This window comes from Chlorocebus sabaeus, chromosome 21 (assembly GCF_047675955.1).
Source record: "Chlorocebus sabaeus isolate Y175 chromosome 21, mChlSab1.0.hap1, whole genome shotgun sequence".
Lineage (NCBI taxonomy): Eukaryota > Metazoa > Chordata > Mammalia > Primates > Cercopithecidae > Chlorocebus > Chlorocebus sabaeus.
Window position 1 is genome coordinate 81,412,297 of NC_132924.1, and position 21,401 is coordinate 81,433,697.

Consider the following 21,401-nt stretch of genomic DNA (forward strand, 5'->3'; position numbering starts at 1 on the left):
TCCACACTTTGTATACAATCAGGTTGTTCACTATGTTAATTTACGCAGGCGTAAATGCTCAATAAGTAGATGACGGGCATTTCTGCGCATTTCAGATTCTGGATGAAGACAAGGATAGGAAACATCAAACTTTTAATTGCATAGTGAGCTAATCTGTCCCCTGAACAACACAGTACAACTCTAGACTATCATTCAAGTTTAGAAAAGTTGTATAGGTTTGGCTCACATAATTTGCATAATTCATCTTTTAACCACATTGTCATTTATACAATTAAGATCTGTCAGTTCATTTATCTGCTTACACTACATTAAGAATTCAGTGTATTTAGCCAGAGAACGTTCCCAAGGATGCTTCAGCCATGTTTTATTATAACCTACTGTGTTATAACCTACTAGTTCATTTCCGTTGCTTTAAAATAACACCTGAGACTGTTTGTAAAGAAAAGAGGTTTATTTTTGGCTCATGGTCTGCAGGCTGTACAGAAAGCTTATAATCATGGCACAAGAAGGGGAAACAGTGTATCACCTGGAGACAGAGTGAGTGAGAGACAGTAGGGTAGGTCTCAGACTCTTTTAAACAACCAGATCTCACAGTATTTCATTATCACAAAGAGGGCACCAAGCCATTTATGAGAGATTCACCCCCATGATTGAAACATCTCCCACTGGGCCCCACCTCCAACAATGGGGATCTCATTTCAACATGAGATTTAGAGGGGGCAAAACATACAAACCATATCACCTACCAAAGGCCCCTTCTTTTTATAGGTCCTGGGAACTAAGACCTACTTGCAAAGAGGCCTCTACAATTATCACTTTTTGAGATTGAGGCTCACAAAGATCTTAACTTTAAAGTTTAATCTGATTTGATTTAAGACCTAATTTTATTGCTCTATCCATTTACACTTCAGTCTGACCAATTTTAACATAATTGCATACAAAATTTTTCAAAAATGTCATGTGCAAAATTCTTCTTTCAAACAAACTTTTATATGCCCAATTAAATTGACTGTTGGTATCAAAACTGTAGCTCTTATTCTAGCAGGTGTTAAAAATAATAAACCAGATGTAAAGACAGGCATAAAAATATAGTAAAGCAGATTCAGGAACAGTGAAGGAGAATGAATGCATTTCCTTAAAAGGAAGGCGAGGAAGACTTTTTTTAAAAATTAGAATTATAACTTGGCTGTGCATCTTTTTTTGTTGCTGTTGGCAATAAATAAATCTCATTATAAAGATGAAATGGGAAGAAGTTTTGAAAAACTTTCAAACAGTTGGATAAAGACTAGACATTTCTTTCTTTTTCAAAGCTGGCAAGTCATTTTTGGTTCAACATTCTTTTTAGATGTTCTAGTTTTCTAGTCTTCCCTTGATACAGACATGAACTTACAAGTAGTCCCCTCACTTTTATATTTCCTCACAACTTCCTGAATATTTGACAGGCTCATTGAACTGAATTTGAAGTCTTTTCATAGTAGTGTTCTGGAAAGTAAAAGGAATGAACCACAACAGAAACAAAATAAAGTGGGTTCCAAATATGACTCTGATGTAGCTTCTGTGATGTTTATCCCACGTTCCCTATTGGTTGGGACTTAGGACCGCCTAATGAGGACTTTGTCTCTAGTTCTTAGTTGTCTGCAAACACTGATTTTGTTTTAGTTACACTGATTTTTTGAACCAAATGGAACTTTATGAGCATAAAAAAGCAAGGGAATTCTAAAAGGATTTAAATTATGGCTTTGGAGGACTCCCAATCACACCTAAGCCTGCCGTTATAGATATCTCGGCAGTGTCATCTGAGGAGAGTGGACTAATGTTGATCAATATCAAAATGGCTTTGGGAGTCTCCGACCACTTGGTTCTCTAAATCAGTCTCCCATTTTAAGGTTATGAAACACTGATCTTAAAGAAATCTGGAATATTATCAGTTGTAGGTTGCTAACTACAGTTAAGTTCAAATATAAAGCTGCCCATTTAAAGAGGTCATTTTTAATGTAACGTAGCCTGTATTAAACAAACCATTATCATAAATAAAGCAATCAAATTATGAATTAAATAGCTTACCAAGTGACATTAAGCAAATTACTTCCTCCCTGTGTACAAAATGGGGTTAATAATCCTGACCTATTTCTCAAGGTCTCTGGGGACAATTCATTTAGGAATTGCCTAAGTGCTATATAAATGTTACTGGTGTTATGAGAGCTTGGTTTTATTGTCATTGGAAGGCCTATCATAATACGGAATTCAGAGGTTTTAGTCAGAGGTGAATTAACAAAGCAAGGTCTATGCTAATACAAGCGCCCTCTGACCTTGGATCACTGAGCTTGAAAAATGGCACAGATCAGAATGTGAATGAAGTTTGCATTTTCAGAGACACTGTTTTTGTTAATGTATTTCTTATGCAATTCTTCTGCTTTGAAAATCATTACTTTGGAAGCAAAGCAACCAATTTCTATTTCCACCATTCCATTTCCACATTTTTTCATTATTCTCCCTTGCAATTCTCAGCATCATTCGCATTTAGGCATGACATTGAAGGCATCCAAGGCCTATCCTTCAGAATCAGCTATCCAGCACACCCAGGAAACATGCCTATAAGTGGATATAGGCTGTGTATACACCAAATCTCTTTCATTTTAAGAATTTTATCTTTATTGTGCAATACCCAGACTTTTATTACTCTTAGAGAAAGCAAATTCTTTTTCTCACTTAAATTTGCACAAGTTATTCACTTATTTGTCAAACAGTTTCTGAGTTCTTACTATGTACCAGGCACTGGCCTAGGTGCTGGAGATAGTAGTAAATAATACAGGCACAAATCCCTGCACTCAATAGCTTATATTCTAGTGGGTGAAGATAAATAGTAATTAAAATAAGTAAACAAATATTGTGTTTTAGGTTGTAAAAAATAAAGTATGGTGAGAAAATAGAGTGCAAAGATAAAGAGGGGCTTCAATTTTAAGTACAATGGTCAGGGAAAAACCTTCTTGGAAGGTGTAATTCGAAAGAGATTTGAGGGCTGTAAGCGTGAGAGTCACTGGGAAAGGGCTTTGCAGGCAAGGTGAAAGTTCTGGGCAAATCCAAAGGCCCTGAGGTTGGAATCTCTTTGCCTGTCTTAGAACAGCAAGGTGGCCAGGTGGGTGAGAGGAGCAGTAAACAGGAGAACAGTGGGAGATGAAGTAAGAGATGTAAAGGGGCACCACATGATCTAGGGCAAGACCTCTGGCTTCCACTGAGTGAAATGGGAAGCCCTGGGGGAGTCCTGAGCAGGGGAGTGACATGACCTGACTTCCGTTTTGAAGGGTGGAATAGGCTGTGTTGAGAATAGGCTGAAGGGGAGTGAGATTGAGACAGGAAGACCACATAAAAGTCTGTTACAATAGTCCAGAGCAGAGGTTAGTAGCATGATCCTGTGGGGTGCCACATGGGTAGAGTTTCACAGCTTTCAATTATTAAACAAACCCTTCTTCTCTAACTGTGGTTTCTTACTTGAGTTACTTCATTCCCTAAAGAAACTTTTTTCCTTTAAAGCCTTTCTTTCCTGATTCCTCCCTGTCAATAATAATGCTTGTCCTCATATCAGATAATTTTTAAAAAGGTTCAAAACAGGCCAAATTTGGGTGTAGTCAAATCATCAAGTAAACTATGCTCCAAAACCACAAATGACTTGACAGAATTCTATTGAAGTTCTCTGTAAAGACACCTGCTTTTCTTCAACAGGCTCCGCATCACAGAATGGATGAAGGCCAAGTGGAAGCCTCCCTGTCCAGACCAGGGCTGGGGGTGAGGAGGAGCAGGATTAGGTTTAGAAGAATGGGATGAGGTCAACAGCTTCCACTTTCAATAACATCTACAAATCTGTTTGTATTTCGAGATAATTAAGTCCCAATAGCAGTGCACAAAACCATTTTTGAAGCAAATTATCAACCTGCTTTCATATGCCGTTATGTCCATATTAACCAAAGAAATGCTCACTGACTTTTAACTCCTGTTTGTGTAATATTTAGTACTGTACTTTTTTTTTTTAAGCTTTAGCTATAGCCAGTGTAATCAGACACCATTTACCAGTCAAACCTAACCCTTGAGGCCCTGATTACTTAAAAACAATAGGAATGGACTCTCCCTTTACCAAATAGAAAGGAGGTGGCTGCATTTAAGCATTATTTCTTGTTCTCTAGAAAGTTGGTGGCAAGGGCTACTACTCAAAGGGAAGATTCTGGAAATGGCTCTTGTAGGAAAAGAAGGAAAATACATTGGTCTTTTCAACTAACCTAGAAAAAAAAATTCTTGGCAACTTCAGAACCAATGGAGAAGAAAAAATGTGTAAGCAGGAAGTTCTTGGATTGCCATGGCATCTTCTCTAGGTAGGTGGAAGTACTCTCACTCGACCTGGGTCATCTTATTTGCAGAATATTTAAGAATGAGAACTTCATTCTATAAATGAAGTGGTGTATGACTCTTATTAAGGGATTATTACTTTAAATGAATTCTTTCTCTTTCCTTCATCTTGGGCAACTCATTAGAAAAAACCTACCTTTTGACATTTATAAAATATTTTTTTTCTTCCTGGATCTTGGAGTTCTAATCTGTTGCTTCAGTTGTTCCCAGTATCTACATTGCTTTCCCCCTCATTTTCAGGGCTTTTTTTGTGTGTCATCTCTATGGAGACTTCTTTGGCTGCCTTGTCCAAAAAAGTAACCTACATTAGATACCCCAATTCCACTATCTGCTTTATTTTTCGCCTTAACACTTACCACTATCTAACTTACTACGTGTCTTATTGATTCATCTTTTTTTTTTTAATCTAATGTGCCAGAATGTAGGATTTATGAGACAGGGATTTTTGTTTCTTTTGTCCATGCTATATCCCCAGTGCCTAGAACAATGCCTAAAACAGAGCATTAGTATTTGTTGAATTAGTGAATTAATTCCACAAAGTGATCAGATAATAGTGTTAACTTGAAATTCTATATTTGAAAAATCAATTTTGGCCACTAGATGAATAGAACATATCTCTGGTAAGATACACAAAAGATGAGTAAGAGCATTTACCTTGGGAAAAATAATTTGAGGGGGAGATATTTACATACAATTTTATGGCTTTCTGTACTAGTCAATCTTTAAATCTTTAGAATATTTTATCCTCACTCAGAATGATGTATCTTAGTGCTGAGTATCTGATTATTTTAAATTATTTTGTAATCTTCAACAGAAAAACTAATAAATGTTAATTTAAAAATAATCACAGGTATGTGTAAAAATGTATACATACACATATTTTGTATTCAATAAGACAAAGTTAATATAAAAAGATACATCTAATTCTATGTTTTGCTTCAAAAAATCATATGTAACAGAATTAACAGAACCGGTTTGTGTGGTATACTGGTACCACTTATGAAGACATTTGAATACTGAGGAAGGAACCAAGTAAAAGAGTATTTCTTACAACCTTATTTATATCAATGGCATGGCAGTAAGTATTTCAGCTGGGGCCAGGGCTTGAAAAGCATTTCAATTTTCACTTGAATTTCAGGGTAAGCCTAAGTATTACACAGTACAGTATCTCTAGTAAGATTTCCTGAGAAAAATGGAAAGAAATCATGAAAATCAGAGTATAATCAGGAAAGTCAGAGAACTGGGTTGACAAAGTAGTAGAATTAAACAACTAAAAAGCATAGTCATTTGAAGAGCAAGAAAATTCAGAATGAAAAGAAGGAAGACAAGGCAAGTGAATGTAACTCAATAGCAGAAACATATTATTCTCAATATTGTGTAAGTAAACATGAGACCTAGGCCATATATATTATAAAGGGAAGGTTTACAGATTTGATCCTTTATTTTCTGGACATGAACCGTAGATATTAAGTTTGGGGAAAGTGCCCTAGATTCCCACTCATAATTCACAGTGGCCTGTGGTGATGATGCATAGCAAATTTCTCAAAGAGACCAGGGACAAGAGAAAGCAGCCCTGATGGATAAAAACCTTTTTCAAGGAGAGAAAAGAGGCAATCATGAAACCCATGTATCATGCTGCCCTTATCCTGCACTTCTTTAAACAACTCTTGGTTATTTTGGTATCTTTCTCCCTTCTCCCTCACTCCCTTGATTATTCCACTTTCCAACCAAACAGTCTTTGATTTTATTTTTAATCTACCTAACACCAGCTGTTGCCAGAGTCTTCCTATTAAGAGGCTTAGTCCAAACAGTCTGATCTTTAAAGCAAACATCCAGCACATGGAGCCAACACAGCATTTTGGAAAGGACACTGGTCCGAATGCCTGGGTGGGAATTCAGCTCTGCCTATTCCTAGCTGGGTAGCTTGAGGCACGCTACTCAGTATAGTGTCTCTAAATCTCATTTATCTCATCTTTAAAATGTGGCTAATAAGACCTGCTCTCTTTGCAGAGGATGGTTAAGAGGATCAAACTGAATAGTGCAAACTATAAAGCACTATATACAAACATAAGTTATTTTTCTGGTGACTTTCATCAGATTTTGTTATTGTTCATCAAAAACCTGAACAGAAATAGAAAAACTGCCCTAGGAAAACAGCAGAGTGTCTTTAATGCACTTGCTTCATGTCCAGCTGTAATAAAAGTCAGGTAATAAGTATTTTCAGGGGTATTTCTAAAGATGCAAAACTTTGGTTTCAAGATATTAGCTTGGTTGCATTAGGTATAATCACACCATGTTTCATTTCATGAGGTTCAAAGAACTGAGAAGCATGGAATATAATCTTACAGATGGTCTTTGAAGATGTTTCAAGAGCTAAAGCTAACACATCCAATTATAATATTTTTTAAAAATGTGCCCTTCATCCAGCTTTTCTCATCCTCTTGACCACTGAAATACAGGAGAATCAATACAAAAAAACCTAAGGGAAATTCTCAAGTTAGTGCAGAGGGAATGACAATAGATTCTGCTTTTAATAAAAAAGACACGTGAGTAACTACACTTTGCACACAAAAATTATTATACTATCCTCAGAAACATCAGGCATGCAGAAAATAAGGGAGAATAAGGCCTAACTAGAAAATTGTCTTAAGGTAATATGAAAATGGTCTGTGAGACTATTAAAAGCAAATATCCACAGAAAGAATGACAAAAGCATTACAATTACATCTCAGCACACCCTGTGGATGTACCCTGATGACAAACAAACATACCAGCACTTAATTTTTCTTTACAATATGTTCACATTTTGCTACTAAAAATATTCCAACCATATCTGTCAGTTGCCCCACCAAAGTTCCTCTTTTAAGTGTTAAACAAGCTATGTGAAACAAACTCCACTAACCAACAGCACACAAAATAAAAACAAATCAATGAACAGAGAATATCAAGTTTCAGACAAGCTGTTATAGGTGGAATACAATTCTAATTTGGGCTTCGGTTTTAAACAAATCATTAAAACAATACCTGAGAGGAGGAACAAAAATCAACCGGTCCCAGGACTGTCAAACATTACTGTCCATAAAGTACATAAACAAGCACAGATATTACCTTACAAACGAAGTTATCTTACTGCTTTCCATTTCCTTCCAGTACCAAAGGGAAATTTTAAACAAAGTGCCCATCCCAGCACATTTCTGCAGATAAAAGCACTGGCAATTGAACCCTGCTGTGGCTGGCCCATGTGCAGTAAAATGTTAAAGTCCTGCTCCTGACAGCCAATCCAAAGCTGCTCAGACCTCCCAGGCCTCCCAGGGTGATCAGCCTGGCTTTGTGGCAATACAATGGGGGTTAAACATTTCTTCGTATCCATTTAGAAGCAAGAAAAATCTGTTTGCTTGCTCAAAATGATTTAGCAAAATACACAATAGGTTATGATTTGGCAATCCTGTTTCAAGAAAGTAACTGCCATATTTTCACCTATGAGGGGGAAATTATAAAGGTGTTACATAGTTTCTTCTTTCTTTTTAAATCTTGTACTAACTCAAAATAACATTTTAGAGTGGCCATCTGGGTTTTTATTCCTTTTGACAAGACACAATAACTGCTGAGACTGCCTTCTTTATTTCAGTCTCAGAAGCTACATCACATAGATGGTAGAACCCACTGTCCAATGACTCACAACAGTCATTTCTGATTTTTCTTTCATGGAAGCCTAGAAATTCTATTTGATTCAGTTAATTTAAGATCTCAGATCTCAGTAAAAATAAATATTATAACTATTTTTCTTAGTTTCTTTCTCCCTACATATTTATCTCTGAATTTCATTCCTCTCTTGGGCTTCTCTAGGACCCACCGTCATGAGTATTCACCCGTCCAAGCTGTAAGAATTTTAACACGTTGCTTATTATTCTTCTTCTAAGCCAGATGCTATTGGTACCTAAGTACACAAATAAATAATGAATAGTGAGCTGGTATTTTCATTAGAGTGAATAATACATTAGGATTATATTTCATGATAAGAAGACCTTTACAAAGTAATAGAAGGTATTTCTAAAACGTATTATGTCCAGTAGGACCTCATTGTTGGAGCCACCACAAATCTTTAATCATTTATTTTGCTTAAACTTCCAATGATTGCTTTTCAAGCTTTCAGGTTCTCTGGAAAAACTTCAAGAGAAGCAGGTTTATAAGTCATTCACCAGCTATGATTCAAGTTTTGAAAGTGTCCATTTACTGTATTTTCAATTACGGTTATTCACTTCCTAAGAATGAACCTGAAAAACTGTTCTGCATGTATTACAGTCACTGTTACATGAACAATGGGTGAATATATTTCTTTGAAGCTCTTTTCAGCATTTCTTAAAGACCTGCTTAGAATAATGCCCTTCTTCACAAAAGCACAATCAACATGTAACCTAATCTCCCTCAAAGCATATTGTCAGAGAGATCAACAATGACTGTAATCACATGACCTCTGTAACCCAACCAAGTAGAGACATCAGAGAATCTTGACTGGCTTCTATCTCTGCACATCCATTTCTCTGCTTAATATGTCCCAATGAGCTTTGACTTATGCTAATAAAAACTTGAAAATGGAAATCATTTTCTGATTTATTTTCATTCTTTCAAAGGATAAAAGAAGTGGGGAGAAAGCCTTTAAACTTATTTCCTGTTGATCATATATCTACTGCTATGTACATGTGCTACTAGTGGTACCAGCTGATAGAAAACAGAAAATAATCAGCTGCCTAGTCACTGATACAACACACATGACTGACAACAGAAACCAGGTTAGACACTATGATTTATAGTATTACTCCTTTTGGTATTTTCCCATCATTTCTTTCAAGTGCATTATAAAATTTAAATATGCATTTCCATTGGAAAGAAGAATTTGCCCATGTTTTCCTATTAATATGTTAACATAACCTTTTCTTTTTCTAGTTAGCTATTCCCACAGGTATCAAAAAGGCTCACACACCAACTTGAAAAAAGGTTGCATTTTCAAGAACAGTGGAAGGACTACTTAAAATGGTGCTTTAAACTGTGATTGTGCTCTGAACAGTAAGGGCTCAATGGAGGAGAGATGAGTCTTGATTATGCAGCTTGCCTGACCGAGCCTAATCAGAATTATTTCAGCACACTGCTTCACTACAGCCCTAGACCCATTAAACACGAAATGCTTCTGCAGGCCCATTTCTCGCTCTGGCTCCCACTGTGCCTGTTACTTTGTGGCAGTAGTTACTCACTGGGCTACTCAAAACAGTTTTTGGTAGGTAGAGGTACTGGGTTTAACAGGCTCCTCACAATCTATCACTGAATCTCATCTTACGACAAGAATGGGTACTGTCCCACCAAAACAGGTCCGCTGGGACTGCCATGCAGAAGGGGGCCCTTTGAACTAATCATCTTGACCTGACAACGATTACTCCTTTCACAAAAGCAGCTTTATCCTCCAAAATGTAATTTGGGGTATCTCATTTTAAGCTCATCAGGTTATTATCTTTTATCATCTGGTTTAACACACTCTGAAACAGGTAGTTCCATTTTGGGGGCCAGGGGAGGCAATTTGTGGCACCAAAATGTACATGCTGCTTTCTGTTTCCCTCAATCTCTCAGATTGTCCAGATCTAGCCATTACAGGAATGTAACTACTTTTCTACATAATATAATTTAGTATCCATTTTAAGCACACAAAAATATTAGATGTACTTTTTTACAGAAATTTTTTTTCATTTAAACCTAAAAATATATATCTAAATTTTGATTAAAGTAGATACAGGCTGGGCATAATGTCTCATACCTATAATCCCAATACTTTGGGAGGCCGAGGCAGAAAGATTGCTTGAGCCCAGGGGTCCAAGACCAGCCTGGGCAACATAGTGAGACCTTGCCTCTACATAAAAAAGAAAATTAGCTGGGTGTAGTGGTGCACACCTGTAACAGTCCCAGTTACTTGGGAGGCTGAGGTAGGAGGATCACTTGAGCCCAAAAGGTCAAGGCTGCAGTGAACTGTGACTACACCACTGTACCCCATCCTGGGCAACAGAGTGAGACCCTGTCTCTAAATTTAAAAAAAAAGATATAATCAAAAATTTTCCGTTTTTAATAAAGTACTTTCTATGCAAATGTTCTAGTTCTAAACATCATAATGCATGTGTGGTACATTTGCCTTTGTGCCTCAGTTTCCTTATCTGTAAAATCAGGATAATATAGTACCTTCTTCAGAAGGCTATTATGAGGATTAAATGAATTAATATTCATAAATTACTTACATCAGTGCCTGGCACATAGCAGATGCTGAGTATTTCTTTTAAATACATAGAAATAAAACAGACACCATCTATGAATGAAAAGATAAGCAGACAATTCTTTCAGGATTTCATCCAGAATGCAAGAGTTCTACTTGGAGCTACTCATTTACCTTGATGACCTTTATTTTTGACATTATTTAGCAGGCCTTTATAATGGCCCAACTTCACATTCATTGCCAGTTTTATTCTGCAATGTCTTTACAGGTTCTCCTAGCACAGAAATGATGGATGTGTTACTTTTGAAATTCTTCTACAGGAAGTAAAAAAGAATGTCAGTTAGCTGGCTGAACATGAGATAAAGTTTTTGTTAAAGTAGCCCACAAACTAGGTGGGAAAAATGAATTAACCAAGTGTTTCTTTCCTCTCTCCTGAAATGCTCTGCTATACCAAGAAGCTCACAGGCATCAAAGAGTGTGTTTCTCAACACTGCAGATCTGCATAGTGGAGACAAGTGCCACAGGAGTCATCTGTTTCTGTAAATACTGTACAGAGACCCAGGAACCCCACAGATAATTTGATGGCACAGCAGACTGAAATCCTATTGCTTTTTCATAATTTACTGATAGGCAAAATGCCAAAATTCTAGAAAGGCATCATGATGCTGAGCTAAGGGGAAAGACTGAAAAAATGTTCTTGATGAAAACTGGTACATTTTTCAGTATTTCCAGAGAATAGTAGAGACTGGGTTACTTTCTGAATCTGGGCACTATCAAAACACCAAGACTGAAATTTGCTTTTTTGTGAAGACAGTCATCGCACATTTATTAATTCTCGGCTCACTCCTTCTCTTTCTTTCAATCACCATCTCCTTACCACTCATGTCCCACCTTGTTTAGAGTACATATGGGTTTTCCAAACCACTGCTTTTACAAAAGAACTGTGGTATTGTGACAACCAAGAATGATTCCTTAAAAAAAGAATCCCTGTGAATGAAAGTAGTCAAACGCTGGATGCCTTTAATAAGAATATTAAAACTAACCAGAATTTCTCATATACCATATATTTAACAACACTTTATATAGAAATGCTTTATGGCTAATAATGTACATATCAAGACAATGTAGACATAGGGTGTGTCAATGTAACACACGTCTCATTCAAAACATATGTCTAATTGCATTGCATTTAAAGTCATCTTAGTGAGAATTATCTTTGTATACATGAAAATGTATCAGACAATTCAAAGAACACAATAGACAATGTAATATAACTGAAATTTGGAAGGATGTAATAAGAGATAGAAATAAGAGGAAAAAAAGGAGGTTGTAAGAAATAGAAAACATAAAAGGATCAAATCTATGCAATTGCTTTTTTGTAGATCAAAAAAGGTCAAATATCAGTAATTTCATATGATTCAACTTAACTGCTTCCCTGGGACTGCCCAGCTCAAGTAATGTCCACATCACTCAACAGAAATACAACCAGTGTTCCCAGAGTAAATAATTTCCATTTATATCACTAGTTGTAAAACAAGGCTTATTACTATTTTCTGGAAGTTTCCGTTGCTATAGCAATAATCTCCCAAACAGCCACACATTACTGAAGTGTGTTCAAGTACTGAGGTAATTTTTCCTACCTCTTCTCATCATGTATTGAAACACACACACACCCCCTTTCTGGAATCATTCTCTCCAGTATATCTCTCTACATAAGAATATACTACATATAAGTTTATTTTTTAAATAACTTTACTGCTGACATCTAGCACCATATTTGAATAATGCAGAAGGAATTCATTTGTAAAAATAAAATAGAAAAAGGCTTGATAATTTTATTTTAACAAAACTCACCAAAATCACCCTAGCTGTAAGAGATCTTTTTAATCAGATATTTTCAAATATTTTCTAAACTGTAAAGTCTACCACCTGTTCTTAGAAAAAAATTTAACAAATTATCTTTTATTACAGTTGTTACAATGATGTTTTGGGGACATATTAAAAACCAGGCACTCTGATATATTTTTTAATAGTCTGAGCATTAGGTTAGAATCTGTTAAAAGATATGGAACCCTAACCCAAGAAATTCAGAAAACCCTAAACACCTATTGTTCATACAATAGAAGGTTCAACAACCCAGGTTAAGAGTCCCTAAAAGATCAATGCAACTCTTTTAACTGACTTCATTCCTTCTGCTACAATTCATCTTACTAGTCACTCATCTTTCCTTTCCTTAGGCAACACTTTGGGAAATAATAACATTCTTCACAAAACCCCCATCTCTATTGTATCAGGCTTTCCTTACAGTTCTTGTTTGAATGTGTGTGTCTGTGTGTGTGTGTGTCTGTAATTTCAACAAAGTTGCAATCTTAAATTTTTAATTTTTGAAGTCAACATTATGTCAAATATTTTTCATATTGCTAATATTCAGATTATAATTTCAAGTTAACATACAACATTCCACTGAAATGCTGTGTCATAATTTTTATCACATCAATAATTTTTGAACATTTTCCTTAAAAAATAGAAGTAGAAACATGTTTATGGATGCGCTATTCCACATTATTTTCTAAACGTTTGCATTGGTATTTCTAGCATGACCAGAAGTGTATGTGATCACCTTTACATGCTGCAGAACTGGAAATTACCTTACGATATATTTCAAACAGTTCAATAGATGTAAGACATGGTAATCCTCCCAAACACCAATTAGCATCTATTACCCACATGTTAGATTTTCATTGCCTATGGAATAATATCCTTGGTCTCTTATTCAAAATCCTTTACAATCCATCCCCTACCAATGACTCTGAACTGATCTTCCATGAGTCTTAGACTGTTCCAGCTAAACAGGTCTATGGTACCTACCCCTAACACACCAGGCCCATTCCACCTGTTTTCTCTGTTTGCAGACACTGTTCTTGGCATGTGTTCCTCACTCCTCTCCCTCTGTTCAAATCCCTCTCTTTCTTCAACAGCAAGATCCAAGTCCATTTGCCCCATAACAATTTAGCTGAGGAACATGGCCATCAGATCACAGTCCCGCCTGAGATGAGAAACCCGACATAGGGGCATGGCCCACTGGACAGTGTGCCTATGAGTAACTCAGACACACCAAGTAGGGAAGAGACCACCAAACATCACCATCCCTACTTGATTTCTTCAGATTATTTACAAATAGAAATAAAATAGTATCTAGTAGTCCAGCAATAATAAAATGGTATGCCCTGATATATCTAATATGTTATACAAGATAAGAAATGAGAACTAAAGAGAGAAATTAGGAAACAGGAAATTTTGACCATTTTGCTCTTTATATTATATTAAGACAGGGTTATGTAATAAAAGGTAGCATTCATTGAACCCTTCATTGTTTTAGGCATATTTACAACAATCTTTGTACATATAAAGATTTATGTTATTATATTATAAATATTATTTAAATTATATATATAACAATCTTTATAATAACACTGACATATTTCCAACTATTATTGCCATTTTACAGAAGAGGACACTGAGGGTCAGAGAAGTAACTTGCCTCAAGCCACACAGCAAGAAAATTATGGAGCTGGAATTTGTTAGTGTACCTTAGTGTTAGTGCACTCTCTTTCAAACCACAGATATTGTCACATAAGAATTTGTATTAAATCTCGTGTTGACCATGCCACACAAATCATAATCATAGGCTTACTAAAGCAATAAATGCTTCTACCACTGATGTATTTTCCTTTACAGAACACATAAGAGATTCCCTACATTTTTCCTCATAAAATAAAAAATAAACAGAAGATAAGAGTGTGGAAACTTCCCTTCCAATTCCTCATCTGGCTGGTTCATGTCCTATGGATCTGTTCTGCCTGCTTTTTTTTTTTTTTTTTTTCTTCCAGTTTTCACTGCAAAGACAAGGCGCTGGCTGGCTGGCTGCCAAGTAAAGGACAGTAATTTGGAGAATGCTTGGGAGATTTCAGATTCAGCTATTTTGATCTCTTCTGTTTCTTAGATGCAGAAAATACCTACCTGCTAATCTCACACAGAAGTTCCCAAAGACATATGTCCTTAGAGCTAATTCCAGGGTACTGAAGTGAAAAATACTTTTTGTTGGCTTTCAGATGTATTTTTCCTCCAGCTGAACCACAGAAATCTTATTGTTGCTATAAAATGCAGTGTCCTCTCATATCTCAAATTATATTCCTGGGAGAGATTCTAGCTCACACATAGGACAGATCCATCACTCTATTAACTATCTACTGTTTCCCTCTGTTGCTTAATTCTTTTTTCTCCTCTATTTATATTTTCCACAGTCAGTAGAAAGCACTACCATTGATGGGGATTAATATAAAGAACAAAAGAATATTTTCAATTACCTATCTTTAAATCAAGACACTACTTCTGAAAATGCCTCTCTCCTAACTATTTGATTTGAAACGACCTTACACATAAATGGAGCCCCAGGGCCCCATCTTATTCTGGTCTATATAAATTGTTAGTTGACCCCTGCTTCATTCAAGTGACCTTCCTTCTAATTTAGGATTTTGCTGACCTTATTTTCTACAATTACTCATATTTAAGAGGTTGTCTAATACCATCCAACTCATTTACATAACTGAGGCAGGCAAATCCAGGACAGGACCTTAAGCTTCTTCTACCAGTCCAGTGCCCCTTCCCGGCTGTCTAATCCAATTTGATGCTTTTTGTGATAGAGCTTCTGTTATTCGGTATGTTTGCATCCATTTGTATGCACCCAGAAGAACAGACACAGTGTTTACAAAAACAAAATGATAAAAAGCACAGAAATTTTTTTAAAAGAATGAAAACCAGAGAGATTAGTTGATTTAAAATTATCTGTAGGAATTAACAGCTAAACAACTTGCCTTTCAAACAACATTATAAGTTGAATTTTTTAAAATCATGGGTATTGATTATGAATATGTTAAAAGTTAAAAGGTTCTCCTGATTTTCCTTCACTATCCTCAGTATTGTGCCAGCAAAGGACATAGTTTTCCAGATTCTTCTAGGGTTCACTAGAAACTTTAAAATGTTCTAAAAGATTTTATCTGAGGAAACCCAACCTAATTCTATAAAGATCTTTTAAACCTAAGCTCTCTCATCATCCTCACACATTTCAAAAATTTTCCACACACATTGTAAAATTCACGTAAAGAACTGAACGTAAATATTATTTTTAGGTAAAATGTAGCTTTCGTATCTCTTAATAACAAGTAAATAAATAATTCAAGTAAGTAACTACAGTTAAATAGATTCCTTTTTGAATTAAAAGATAATTTTAATTAAGATAACTAGATAAGATAGAAAATTCTTACGAAGAGTTCTTCCAATAAGATATTGATAAGAGCAAATAATAGTATAAATGTATTTTGCATTATAGTGAAAAACTGGCTAACACAGCCGGCACAGAGGCTCATGCCTGTAATCCCAGTACTTTGGGAGGCTCAGGAGGATGAATCGCTTGAGGACAGGAATTCAAGACCAGCCTGGCCAACATGGTGAAACCCCAACTCTACTAAAAACACAAAAATTAGCCAGGCTGGGGACCCACGCCTGTAATCCCAGTTACTCAGGTAGGTACGGTAGGAGAATCGCTTGAACCTGGGAGGTGGAGGTTGCAGTGAGCTGAGGCTGCACCACTGCAGTTACCTGGGTGACAAAATGACACTTCATCTCAAAAAAAAAAAAAAAACAAAAGCCCATGGCTACCCTCTTTGGGTCCCCTCCCATTGTATGGGAGCTCTGTTTTCACGCCATTAAATCTTGCAACTGCACTCTTCTAGTCCATGTTTGTTACAGCTGGAGCTGAGCTTTTGCTCGCCATTCACCACTGCTGTTTGCCGCAGTTGCAGACCTGCTGCTGACTTCCATCCCTCCGGATATGGCAGGGTGTCTGCTGTGCTCCTGATCCAGCGAGACACCCATTGCCACTCCCAATCGGGTTAAAGGCTTGCCATTGTTCCTGCATGGCTAAGTACCTGGATTTGTCCTAATCGAGCTGAACACTAGTCACTGGGTTCCACGGTTCTCTTCCATGACCCACAGCTTCTAATAGAGCTATAACACTCACCCCATGGCCCAAGATTCCATTCCTTGGAATCCATGAGCTCAAGAACCCCAGGTCAGAGAACACGAGGCTTGCCACCATGTTGGAAGCTGAAGAGGCCCGCCACCATCTTGGGAGCTCTGGGAGCAAGGACCCCCCTGTCTCTGTAACATTTGGCAACCACGAAGGGACCTCCAAAGTGGTGAGTAATATTGGACCACTTTCACTTGCTATTCTGTCCTATCCTTCCTTAGAACTTGAGGAAAATACCAGGCACCTGTCAGCCAGTTAAAAACGATTAGCGTGGCCGCAGGACTTGAGACTTAGGTGTGAAACTATATGGGGAGGGGCTTTCTAACAACCCCCAACCCTTCTGGGTTGGGAACATTGGTCTGCCTGGAGCCAGCTTCCACTTTCAATTTTCCTGGGGAAGCCAAGGGCTGACTAGAGGCAGAAAGCTGTCTTCCCGAACTCCCGGCTTGTTGAGATCATGGTGCAGCCAGAAGTCTCTACTCAACAGTCGCCTATGCGTGCGCCCCTACCTTTCCTTCTGACCCATCCCTCCTGGGTCCCAACCACGACTTTCTTGAAACTGTAGCCCCAAAATTCTCCTTACCTCTGAATCTACTTCCTCTGATGCCTGCCTCCTATGTACTGATGGTTCAGACTTTAATTTCCTCTAGCAAGTTGTATCTCCAAAGGGATCTAAGGAAGTTCTACGCTACATCCTTAGGCATCTAGGCTATAAACCCAGGGAGTCTTGTCCCTGGTGTCCCTCCCAATTTAGGTATACAGCTCTCAACATGGGCAGTTATGTGGGACCCATTCCCCACCACCCTTGCCAGGGCCCCAAGTTTGTAAATGGCTAAGAGAGGAAAGAGAGAGAGACAGAGAGAGAGAGAGAGGGGGAGAGAGAGAGAGAGGAAAAATGCAGAGAGACAAAGAGGGAGTCAAAGAGAGAAAGAGAAAGATAGAAATAGTAAAAACAAACAAACAAACAAACAAAACAACGTGCCCTATTCCTTTAAAAGCCAGGGTAAATGTAAAAACTATAATTGATCATTGAAGTTCTTCTCCGTGACCCTATAATAGTCCAATATTACCTTGTCATCAGTGTAAACAAGGGCGTAGCCTGAAAACACTGAGACCACTGACAACCTGTAGCTTTCCTATCAAAAAATCTTAACCCAGTAACCCGCAGATGACCCAAATGTATTCAATCTGTACTGGCAACTGCTTTGCTAACAGAAGAAAGTAGAAAAGTAACTTTTAGGGGAAATCTCATTGTGAGCACACCTCACCAGTTAAGAATTATTCTAAGTCAAAACAAGCAAAAAGGTAGCTTACTAACTCAAAAATCTTAAAGTGTGGGGCTATTCTGTTAGAAAAAGGTAATTTAACACTAACCACTGATAATTCCCTTAACCCAGCAGATTTCCTAACAGGGGATTTAAATCCTAATTACCATACAAAGGTCCGACCAGGAGGAACTCCTTAGGAGGAACATCCTTCAGGACAGGATGATAGATGGTTCCTCCTAGGTGACTGAGGAAAAAACCACAATGAGTATTTGATAGGGTAATTGATAGGGAGACTCTTGTGGAAGCAGAGTTAGAAAAATTGCCTAATAATTGGTCTCCTCAAACATGGGAGCTGTTTGTACTCAGCCAAGCCTTAAAGTACTTACAGAATCAAAAAGACTATCTCCATCCTGACTCAAAAGGTCACCTACACCCTCTCTGAAATGAATTTCCTTAAGAACTGCTTATGGGAATGCATCTTGATGGGGCAGCTGGGTTGTTATGAAATACTCAGGAACCCAGCCCAGCTCTAGGACTCACCCCTGAGTGCAAAGGGAATGCTGGGCATGCTGGTAAAGGACCACTAGAATCCAGCAGCCTGGATCCCTTTCTTTGTGGTCAAGAAAGGTGGGGAAAAGGATGCAGGACTGCTACATTGCAGTAACTAATCCGATAAGCAGAGGTCCATGGGTGGTTATGCACCCTGGAAAGGAATAAGCATTAGGACCATAGAGGACGCTCTAGGACTAATGCTCATAGGGTGCTGGCATCCCTATGCTCTTTTTTCAGATGGGAAACATTCCCCCTAAGACAAAAATGCCCCTAAGATGTATTCTGGAGAATTGGGACCAATTTGACCCTCACACGCTAAGAAAGAAACAACTTATATTCTTCTGCAGTACCGCCTGGCCATGATACCCTCTTCAAAGGGGAGAAACCTGGCCTCCTGAGGGGAGGATAAATTATAACACCATCTTACAGCTAGACCTCTTTTGTAGAAAAGAAGGCAAATGGAGTGAAGTGCCACATGTATAAACTTTCTTTTCATTAAGAGACAACTCGCAATTATGTAAAAAGTGTGATTTATGCTCTACAGGAAGCCCTCAGAGTCTACTTCCCTACCCCGGCGTCACCCTGACTCCTTCCCCAACTATTAAGGAACCCCCCCTTCAACCCAAACGGTCCCAAAGGAGATAGACAAAGGGGTAAACAATGAACCAAAGAGTGCCAATATTCCCCGATTACGCCCCCTCCAAGCAGTGGGAGGAGGAGAATTCGGCCCAGCCAGAGTGCATGTACCTTTTTCTCTCTCAGACTTGAAGCAAATTAAAATAAACCTAGGTAAATTCTCAGATAACCCTGATGGCTATATTGATGTTTTACAAGGGTTCGGACAATCCTTTGATCTGACATGGAGAGCTATATTACTGCTAAATCAGACGCTAACTCCAAATGAGAGAACTGCGGCCATAACTGTAGCCCGAGAGTGTGGCGGTCTCTGGTATCTCGGTCAGGTCAATGATAGGATGACAACAGAGGAAAGAGAATGATTCCTCACTGGCCAGCAAGCTGTTCCCAGTGTAGGCCCTCACTGGAACACAGAATCAGTACATGGAGATTGGTGCTGCAGACATTTGCTAACTTACGTGCCAGAAGGACTAAGGAAAACTAGGAAGAAGCCTGTGCATTATTCAGTGATGTCCACTATAACACAGGGAAAGGAAGAAAATCCTACCACCTTTCCGGAGAGACTAAGGGAGGCATTGAGAAAGCATACCTCCCTGTCACCTGACTCTGTTGAAGGCCAACTAATGTTAAAGGATAAGTTTATCACTCAGTCAGTTGCAGACATTAGAAAAAGCTTCAAAAAACTTAGAAACCCTATTGAACCTGGCAACCTCGGTTTTTTATAATAGAGATCAGGAGGAGCAGGCAGAACGGGACAAACAGGATAAGAAAAAGGCCACCACTTTAGTCACAGTCCTCAGGCAAGCAGGCTTTGGAGGCTCTGGAACACGGAAAGGCTAGGCAAATTGAACGCCTAATAGGGTTTGTTTCCAGTGCAGTCTACAAGGACACTTTACAAAAGATTGTCCAGGTAGAAATAAGCAGCCCCCTCGTCCATGCCCCTTATGTCAAGGGAATCACTGGAAGGCCCACCGCCCCAGGGGACAAAGGTCCTCTGAGTCAGAAGCCACTAACCAGATGATCCAGTGGCAGGACTCAGGGCAAGCGCCAGCCCATGCCATCACCCTCACAGAGCCCCGGGTATGCTTGACCATTGAGGGCCAGGAGGTTAACTGTCTCCTGGACACTGGCACGGCCTTCTCAGTCTTACTCTCCTGTCCCGGACAACTGTCCTCCAGATCTGTCAGTATCCAAGGGGTCCTAGGACAGGCAGTCACTAGATACTTCTCCCAGCCACTAAGTTGTGACTGGGGAACTTTACTCTTCACATGCTTTTCTAATTATGCCCGAATGCCCCACTCCCTTGTTAGGGAGAGACATTCTAGCAAAAGCAGGGGCCATTATACACCAGAACATAGGAGAAGGAACATCCATTTGTTGTCCCCTGCTTGAGGAAGAAATTAATCCTGAAGTCTGGGCAACAGAAGGACAATATGGACAAGCAAAAAATGCCTGTCCTGTTCAAATTAAACTAAAGTATTCTGCCTCCTTTCCCTACCAAAGGCAGTACCCTCTTCGAGCCAAGGCCCAACAAGGACTCAAAAAATTGTTAAGGACCTAAAAGCCCAAGGCCTAGTAAAACCATGTAGTAGCCCCTTCAATACTCCAATTTTAGGAGTACAGAAACCCAACGGACAGGGGAGGTTAGTGCAAGATCTCAGGATTATCAATGAGGCCATTGTCCCTCTACACCCAGCTGCACCTAACCCTTATACTCTGCTTTCCCAAATACCAGAGGAAGCAGAGTGGTTTACTGTCCTGGACCTTAAGGATGCCTTTTTCTGCATCCCTGTACATCCTGACTCTCAATTCTTGTTTGCCTTTGAAGATCCTTCGAACCCAACGTCTCCACTCACCTCCACTCACCTGTTTTACCCCAAGGGTTCAGAGATAGCCCCCTCTATTTGACCAGGCATTAGTCCAAGACTTGAGCCAGTTCTCATACCTGGACACTCTTGTCCTTCGGTATGTGGATGATTTATTTTTAGCTGCCTGTTCAGAAACCTTGGGCCATCAAGCCACCCAAGCACTCTTAAATTTCCTCGCCACCTGTGGCTACAAGGTTTCCAAACCAAATGCTCAGCTCTGCTCACAGCAAACTAAATATTTAGGGCTAAAATTATCCAAAGGCACCAGGGCCTTCAGTGAGGAACGTATACAGCCCATACTGGCTTATCCTCATCCCAAAACCCTAAAGCAACTAAGAGAG

At 38.6% G+C, this 21,401-nt stretch overlaps 1 protein-coding gene and 1 pseudogene across 49 annotated transcripts in view; one reads left to right on the forward strand and one right to left on the reverse strand.

The window, feature by feature from the left end:
• Window positions 1–21,401, reverse strand: part of NRCAM (neuronal cell adhesion molecule) — a 305,485-nt gene that overhangs the window by 173,320 nt on the left and 110,764 nt on the right. The gene's annotated exons all lie outside the window — the stretch shown is intronic.
• On the forward strand, window positions 18,645–19,917 carry LOC140709592 (uncharacterized; annotated as a pseudogene).